This window comes from Artibeus jamaicensis, unplaced genomic scaffold, assembly GCF_021234435.1.
Source record: "Artibeus jamaicensis isolate MK-2021 breed Jamaican fruit bat unplaced genomic scaffold, CSHL_Jam_final scaffold_1689, whole genome shotgun sequence".
Classification (NCBI taxonomy): Eukaryota; Metazoa; Chordata; class Mammalia; order Chiroptera; family Phyllostomidae; genus Artibeus; species Artibeus jamaicensis.
Window position 1 is genome coordinate 1,028,280 of NW_026522029.1, and position 8,941 is coordinate 1,037,220.

Sequence of the window (8,941 nt, forward strand, 5' to 3'; positions counted from 1 at the left end):
TTTCTCACAATCCTTTTAGGTTTCTGGCATAAAAATCCTGCAAGTATATTATTTGATTTTTCCCTAAGTATTTTAAGTTTCTATGCAGACTCTATGTAGGCAATCATGTTATCTGTGATTTATAGAGAAAAACAGGTTTGTTATTTTTTTCAATTCGTGTGCCTTTTATTTCTTTTTCTTGCCTTATGGCACTGACAGAGACATTCAGTATGACGTTGAATCAGAGTGGTGAGGGTGGGTATATTTACCTTGTTTCTGATCTTAGTATTGATATTCAGTTTCTCACTATTAAGTATGATATTAACTATTGGTTCTTAAAAGATGCCTTTTATTAACTTGAGGACAGTATCTGTAATTTCTGGTTTGCTTAGAGTTTTCAGCATGAATCATGGTTGAATTTTGTCAAATGACTGTTCTGCATCTAGTGAGATGATCAAGTGGGTTTTTTCCCTTTAATTTACTGATGTAGTAAATTGTAATGATTTTTAAATATTAAGTAATATTGCATTCCAAGGACAAATCCCACTTGGTCAAGAAGAATTATCATTTAAAAATATTGCTCAGTTTGATCTGCTAATACAATTTTGTGGGAGTTTTTTTACATCTGTATTCATGAGGAATATTAGTTTTCAGTTTTATTTTCTTATAATGATTTTGTCTGGGTTTGGTATCAGGGTAACGAGCTGGGAAGTTGTTTTTTTATGTTTTCTTTTTGTGTGTGTGTATTGGTACGATATCCTCCTTAAATCTAGAATTCACCAGTGAAGCATCTGGAATGGGAGTTTCATTTTGGGAAGGTTTGACACTATGAATTCAAAAGTTTAATGTAGGACTGTGCATTTGTCTTGAGTAAGGTTTCCTGCTTTGCGTCTTTTGAGGAATTTGCTTACTTTAAGTTGTCAGATTTTTTAGTGTAAAGGTGTTCAGCAATATATCCTTTTATTCTTTGAATAATCCTCTTGTTGAGGGTAACCAGCTCAAATCTCAGTTCAGCCCTTTTAACAACTTGGCTCCGCCCCTTAGAAGTGTGGTACAAGAACAAGTCAGAGATGTGGGCAGCTGGGTTTCCCCATTTTTCTCTATCCCTTCGGGGATTCCCCTAAATTCTGATTGCCCCACAATCTGGTTCTTCTAGCCAGTGACACTGGGGGTTTTACATTGGAGTTTTACCCACTCTGCCGATGCAGACTAGAGGCTGCCTCTGTCTTAAAACTATAAAATCTGGAAACTCAACAGAACCATTTTCTTCCTCCATGTATCGACTCCCTCCAGTATCCTTCCACTTTCTGTTGCTCTCCAGTATCTTTCAATAGTATTTTTAAAACCAAATTGTGTCCAATGAGTGTGTGCATGTGTGTTCATGAGTGTGTGTGCATGAGTGGTGTGTGCACACATGCACATAGGTTGGTCTGCTAAGAAATCCTCAGATACTACTTGAAGGTAAGAACACCACATACTATTAAGACCTTCAGGGACGAGTCTGATCCATATGAAGTGAGATCCTATTTCTAAAGGACCAAAAGTGTGAGAGAAGTCTTCCTTAGATTCTATAAATCACAGATAAATCTGCCCAATAATTTCGGATCCTGCAACATTTTCTCGAGTCATTTTAAAATCGGCAAGTAATGACCCAGGCATCTCCCTTTCTACTTTTAAAGGGGGAAAAGCTCGAGTCCTCACTTTACTGCACTTTGTACATTACACTTTCATAAGACACAGCGCAGGAAAAGCTCCAGTCAAATGAAAATTTATTTCAGAGGAAGGTCTGGATCCTGCCTCCTTCCCTGGCTTCCCCTCTGAACTAAGCTGGGACTCCTGGAAGGATACCCAAGGATCCCTTTGTTCTCTTTTCCTTAAGCCCCGAGCCAATGCTACACAATAGGCAACTTGCTCTATTCACGTGGTTTACTCTACCTTCCAGGCCACCAAAGTCCCGGCAGGGGTATTTCTAAATATCTTTCAAATAAGAGGAGGAGCTAAGTGAGGGGCAGGCAGATAAAAGCCTTTTCCTGGAGTGGATCATCACTCTACCTCTGTAATAACTGTCTATGCCTCTTTCCTTCATAAACATACAAAATGCTTATTCATGCACCAGACATCTTGAGAGGCGGGGTGGGGGGGGACAATGATAACCAAGACAGATCCTCTCACCAGATGCCACATAAACAAAAAGCACAGAGGCATGTTTTAAGTGTTGTGCTGGAGGGATGGACAGTGTTGGGAGCCACAAAGGAAAGAGGGGTCACTTCTGCAGAAGGAAAGTTCTTGAGTAATTGTTGGCAGGCTGCAGAGTTGCAGTCGGAAGAACTAGTCCTTCAGGTGTAGAGATCACAGGCCTGAACTCACCTGGTATTTCTAGGAAAACTTCAGGGATGTTGGTGCCATTGGGGCGTAGGGTATGAAGTGTGAGAGAGGGGCTGGGGAGGTAGAAAAGAATCCAAACATGGAGGACTTTGTTGCATGCTCAAGAGTTTGGACTTCATCCTGTAGAATGTACTAAGCCACTGAAGTATCTAATTCAAGAGGACAGCAGATGCACATATGTGCTTCAGGAAAATCCCTATGTTTGTTCCTCTCTGTCCTTGATGCCTGTCAAGGTCGCTCCCCTAGGAGTTGGTCTGATGAGGGTATGAAATGGGGTCAACAGAGAAGAAACATGGTCTTCAGAACCATCTGGTCTCAAATCAGACTACAGTCATCTATTGTGTGCTACACTGAGCCTCTTTTCATGCCAGACATGGTCTGGGCACCAGACCTATTTGAACATGGTGTACGTGAAAAACTGGTTGCCTTTTCCAAAGGTGGTTTCAACTGCAAGAGGAAAGTCACACATCAGAGTTCCAACCAAAGGGGTGTTATAGGCCAGCCAGACTGCAAAATTAATACTGCAGAACAACCACAGTTAAGTCTGTGTGAGAGTTGAGGGCATAGGTTGCTGGGAATAAAATTTGGAGGTGTTATCAAATGCTGTTACTGTTTGGAAATAGAGAGAAAAGAATGGAGACGAATTCAATTTTCTTTCTGCAATCAGGACTCCAAGGTTCGGGAGAGTTCCTTGGAGCTCTGAAATGAACAAAATAATGGCAAGCAGGCCCTGAGTGCAGTGGCACAAAAGGCATGTGTCTCCCCTTGAGCCCTGCTTTTCTTCTCAGTATCAAAAGGTACCCAGCCAGACCTGGGACGGCTGCTCAAACAATGAACTTAGGAAAGAGCCAGGCAGCAGGGCCCCTGCCGAAGCTGGTTCTGACACTGAAGCTCGTGGCACGAAGAACCCTGGGCCAGTCGTCAGTGCCATTTCTGCATGACATTGACAGTGCAGCAGTGCCACCTACACTGTTTGACCTAAGTCAGCTGTCACATGATAGTTCACTAAAACTCAGAGTCATGTCACGGGATCTTTTCAGAAGTGAACCCATCTGTTCCACACCCTGGGGAGGTTCTCCAGAGGAATGACAGTGTGGGGTGTGTCCGGGACACATGGGGCCCAGGACACCTGGTTTCAAGTCCCAGCTCCATCACTTACTCTCTTGAAGTCAAGCTTGTTTCTTCAACTATAAAGTGGAAACGATGGCACTTATCAACATGCTCATCACTAGCGGGTTAATAAAACCATGGATTCTTTATTAAGGGTTATTCAGATGTTAATTAATAATAATATTGACCAGTGAGAGTGGGTGGAGTCCAGAGCTAAGCTGCTGGGACAGTAGCCAGGTGCCTCAGGTGGCCGTTTGAAACGTGGCTAGTCTGCATCAAGGTGTGCTGCTGGAGACGGCACCAGAGAGTTGACAAATGTCTTGTTAAAATGAACCTCTTGTTTCTTTTTACTTTAGTGTAGCTGCTAGCAAACATAGAAGTATCGTGTGACTTGCATTGGGGGCTTGTTGTGTAGAATAAACAGTACTGGGCTAGGGTGTCTCCTACCAATGAAACAAGTGATCGGGAATGTGAGGATTTTGAGAACCACTTTTCAAAGTGAGGGTAGATGATAAATTTATTTATCTCACTAGTTCATTCATTTTCAAAGTTCATTTCACTGACCTGCTTTGAGCAGCTACCCTGTGCCAAGGACAGTGCGGCATCGTCCATGCCCTTCAGGAGCTCACCGTGAGTGAGGGCGGGAGACTCTTGCCAGCTCATAGCAGTTTGGGGCCATCACGAATGGGTTGGGTTCTGACTCAGTAGCACTGCTCTGGGGACCCCAAATGAATCTTCAAGGTAAGGGAGCAGCCGGATACTAGGAAATCGAGCTGGTCTGAATGTTCTTCTTCCAAAGGCCAGGAAACCTTTGAGTGTTTCAGTGTTGCGAGTAGACCTGAATGAAAGGTGGGCTTTCAGGGAGATGTGTTAGCTGAGTCTGTAAGAATACAGAGCTTAGGAGCCCAAGGTCATAGGTTTGTTCCCTGTACGGGTCACCTCACTTTGCTCCAATCTGTGTCTCAGACTTGCCCCTGCGAACCCCAGCCAGCTGCCTTGTCAATATGTCTGATTCACTTGGGGACAGGGCGAGAGCATGTGAAGGGAACAGGGCAAATCTCTCACCACCGTGGGAGCAACAGTGAAAACATTCTTGACCAACAGTGAGGACAGACTCTTGGAAGGAGAGCCCAGGTAACTTCGGGCCTCACTTGGTACAGTGGACCCAACTAAAACCACCTTTTCCTTGCACAGCTCTGAAGTCACTGACCAGGGTGGAGCTGGCGGGACAAGGCTCCTGGACCCCAGAGCTCCTGGACAGAGCAGAACACCTCCGGCATTCCCTGGGAATTCAGACTTTTTCTAAAGACGATGCTGCCAACAGGCACATGGGGCCTCCCCACCTGGCTGATGGAGATTGTTTAGATTTGGAAATATGGACACCCATCTCTGAGCGACCTGTCTGCTGGTAATATTTACAGCCACACGCACACAGAAAGGTGGTGTGTTTTAATTCCAGGCCGAGATTCAGCCCCGTGCACCTCACTGAAGCATCGCTGACAGAAAGGCTGGTCTGCAATCTCCAGCTACACAAATAAATAGTGGAGCAGGGTCTAACAGGAAGACCCTCACTACCCAATTTTTTCCAGATGGCAGTGATGGATGACTGTATGTTTATGTTTACTTGGTTTCCCAGGTGACTGGTGTCCTGGCTTCCACTGGTCATGGCTTGATGAGCTTTTCTTCGACGGCGTGGGCCACCTACCCCAAAAGCCCAGCTCTTGGCCCACAGGTCTACACCACACTCAACGTTGTCAAGGGGTCATGTGTTTCTCGAATGGCTAGTTAACTCTTTACTCACTGCAGCTTCCCCGAGCCTCTCCTTGTACATTTCCAGAATTAGCACAGGAATGGCAGCAGGATAATAGCCCCTCAAAAATCTCCACATCCTGGTCCTAGGAACCTGTGATTATATTCTGTTGCATGGCAAAGGAGAATTAAGGTTGCAGATGGAATTAGGTTGCTAATCACTTGACCTTAAAATGGGGAGACTATTCTAGATTATCCAGGTGAGCCCAGCATTATCAGATGTATCCATGAGCCATAGCTGGTGTGACTCAGTGGGTTGGGCGTCATCCTGCAAACCAAAAGGTCACTGGTTGGATTCCCAGTCAGGGCAGATGACAGGGTCGTGAGCCAAGTCTCCACTTGGGGGAGTGAGAGAGGCAACTGATTGATGTTCCTCCCACACATTGATGTCTCTCTCTCTCTCTTTCTACCCCCATTCTCCTCTCTCAAAAAAAAATAAATAATTTTTTTAAAGGAGCAGTGGATGAAAGGGTAGAGAGAGGCAGGAGAGAAGAGCTTGGTGCTGTGATGCAAGGACCCAACTGTAATCGCTGGAGCAAGGGGACCAGCACCCAAAGTGGTGGCTCCGAGGGGCTGGAAAAGACAAAGAGGAATTCACCCCTAAAGCCTCCAGAAGGGGACTGAGCCCTGTTGTCACCTTGATCTGAGCCCACGAGACCCTTGACGAACTTCTGTCCTATAGAACTATAAGATAATAAACTTGTATTGTTTTAGGCCACTGGGTTCATGACAATTTGGTGCAGCAGCAATAGTAGAAAACTAATGCAGATCTAGGTAGGGCAAACACCGGCGTGGCCGCCAAACTGGGCCTGGGGTAGGAGGTACTCCTTCCCTAAGCACAGTGCAGCCTACGGGACACATTCCTCCCCAGGGCTGCTGAAGGCTGGCGACGACCACAAAGTAGAGGAAAGTAAGGGGTGATGGGAACCAAATCACCAAGCACTTTTGATTCCATGTGAGCAAAGAGAAAGACCAGGGGTTTTGGGATCCAGCGGACCTTGATTCCCATCCTTGGACCTTAAACCCTCACAAGGTTTCTGTAAAGAAAACATAAAATAAGATCTGCAGAACGCCTGCCCAAGGGCCTGGGTGCAATGTGGAAACTCAGTAAATCCTATCTTCTTCTATCCTCTCTGTAATTATTTCTCACATCTCTCCTGTTCTCTCATCCCGTGGCCCTGGACTGTGTTTATTCTCTTAATGTCACTTGCTAGGACTGTTTCTTCAGCTTCTAAAGGGCCAGTTGCAAACTTCTCCTTGACAGACCCCAGAATTCTTTCTTTTCAAAAACCAAAATTTATCCTCACCCAAGGACATTTTTTTCATTGCCGTTAGAGAGAGAGGAAGGAAGGGAGGGAAACACCCATGTGAGAGAGAAGCATCAATCACTTGCTCTCTGTATGTGCCGGACCACTGGGGATTGTATGTGCCTGGACTGGGAGTCAAACCTGCAGCCTTTCAGTTATGAAAGGATGCTCTAACCAACTGAGCCACACTGGCCAGGGCCTCAAATTCTTTCTTTAAACACAGATTCTCTCACGACACTTCTCCAGCAGTCAGTCTTCCAGTAGCTCCTGTTGCCAGCAGACTGAAGCCGCTTGAATGGCACGAGTGCATCTGTCACAATTCCATCTCCACTCGCTTCTCCACCAGAGCCCTGCAGCCCAGCTTCCCTCCTGTCACGCTCCGGCTCGCTCCTGTGCCTCGGTACATTAGCCTTTATTTTCTGCGTCTGCAGTGCCTGCCCCCTCTCCTGTACCTACAGAGCTCCTTTTGTCTTTTTTTTTCAGACAAGAAACATGTAATGGCTAAGATAGTAAGAGTTAAGATCTGGTTTTCTATTTCTAATGCCTAGAAGGCTTCTGGTTGGCAATTAAATATTGGTTTAGAGCAATACCATCTCATCTAAACTTCATACTCTTTAGAAAGTCAACATCCCCTGAAGCAGAGCGTGGGAACGAGTCAATAGTAAGCACCTATGTACAAGGCCTGCTCTAGGCACTCAGGATTGCATTTACACACTGTACCCTAAAGTTATACCCAGACTGTGCTTTATTATTTCCCATACAACGCTACATATTTTAACCTGAGGACATTTGTAAAAGCAATAAAAATTTCAGAAATTCTGGGATAAATTCCACTAGCTATAAGCTATTTAAATACCACTAACGGAAACTATCAGAGGATATCCAGTATCACATAAACAACATACACTTAAATAAAAGACAAAAGCTTAACAAAGAGTGCTGTGGTTTTTTTATTCATAGAAAACTAGATGTCCAGTTCTGGATGTTTCTCTGGAAGACTTCATTTGTTTTGCTGGTAAGCAGAGCCCTGTAACAGGTGGCCCCACCTAGTCCTCAGACTCAGATCCGTCCTCATCCTGACTAAACTGGAAGTATCGAAGTTCATAGATCTCCTTGTCAGATGCAACCACGGGAAGCCAATTGTGAAGACTGTTCTCAAGGTATTTCTTGGTAAGATATTTCAAGTATCTTTAAGAGAATTGTTTCTCAGAAACAACTGTGATTTTATTCTTGAAGCGTTCAATATGAACCACATTCCCAAGATTTCCAGTTTTTCCATTGACTTTAACCTTTTCCTGCAGAAACTGTTCAAAATTTGCAGAATCAAAAATTCTATCTTCTACTGGGTGAGTAAGGTCCAAACCAAACTTCCAGATTGTCTTCTTAGGTTTCTTGACTTTCGGCGCCATCTTGCACGTTGTCCAAGAGACCACAGAGTCCTTTTGTCTTTTAAGGCCTGTTTCAGATGTCACCCATTTGGCAAAGGCTTGGCTGATCCTGCAAGAGTCAAGATCTGCCTGCACTGTTTCCATCATACATTGTGCACTGCACAGGGCTTACCAGAGTTCGTCTTGACTATTTGTTCAATACACCCCCTCCACTTTTGACTTCTTTAATGACAGAGACAGAACGTTTTCACCTTTGTTTCTGGAACTCAGAATATTGGTTTTGCATAAAACTCATACTTGGTATAAAATAAGCTCAATATGTTTTTATGGGTATGAATGAACAAATAATATGTAAACAACTCATAGCTTTAGAGTCATTGCCAAGGAATTCCATCCTACTTTTCCCATCCCAGGTTAGACAATCCTGGGACGGCCCTTCTGTGATATTGCACACAGAGTAAGTCTTCTAAGATAATAGGATTATTGAGCGACTTTGCATTTATTCTGCTCTCTTCTTACTTTGGTTCTCCAAATTAGCCTTGAATATTAACCTTAAATTCACAGGAAATGAGTTTTTCAGTGGCTGTCAAATAATGAAATAATAAATCAGTAATTCCAATATGATGGCTGTGTAAAGATACGACATGTTTTTGTCTACCCAGTCAACTCTCTCCTTTCTGGGAAATGTGCCTTTTTTTCTTTTAGGAATTGCTTCCTCTGTCCCCCACATCGACTACCACCATGGAACTGGAGTGAGGACTGCCTGTCACAGTGGTGAGGTGGGGACAGGACCCACACCTATCCAGTCAGAATACTTCTCTGCAATTACAAAAAAAATGGAAGCTGGATGAGGCCTTTTCATCTTCCAAAAAGCATTATAATGACATCGGTTTATACGTTGTTCATGACCTGATTCCTCTGCCACACAACAGGGCTTCTCCGTTTGTTTACAGCTGTGTCCCT

The 8,941-nt window shown here is 44.2% G+C and overlaps 1 pseudogene; it reads right to left on the reverse strand.

Moving 5' to 3' along the window:
- Window positions 1–7,540: 7,540 nt before the first annotated feature.
- Window positions 7,541–8,010, reverse strand: LOC119041751 (60S ribosomal protein L22-like 1; annotated as a pseudogene).
- Between the last annotated feature and the right edge of the window lie 931 nt (window positions 8,011–8,941).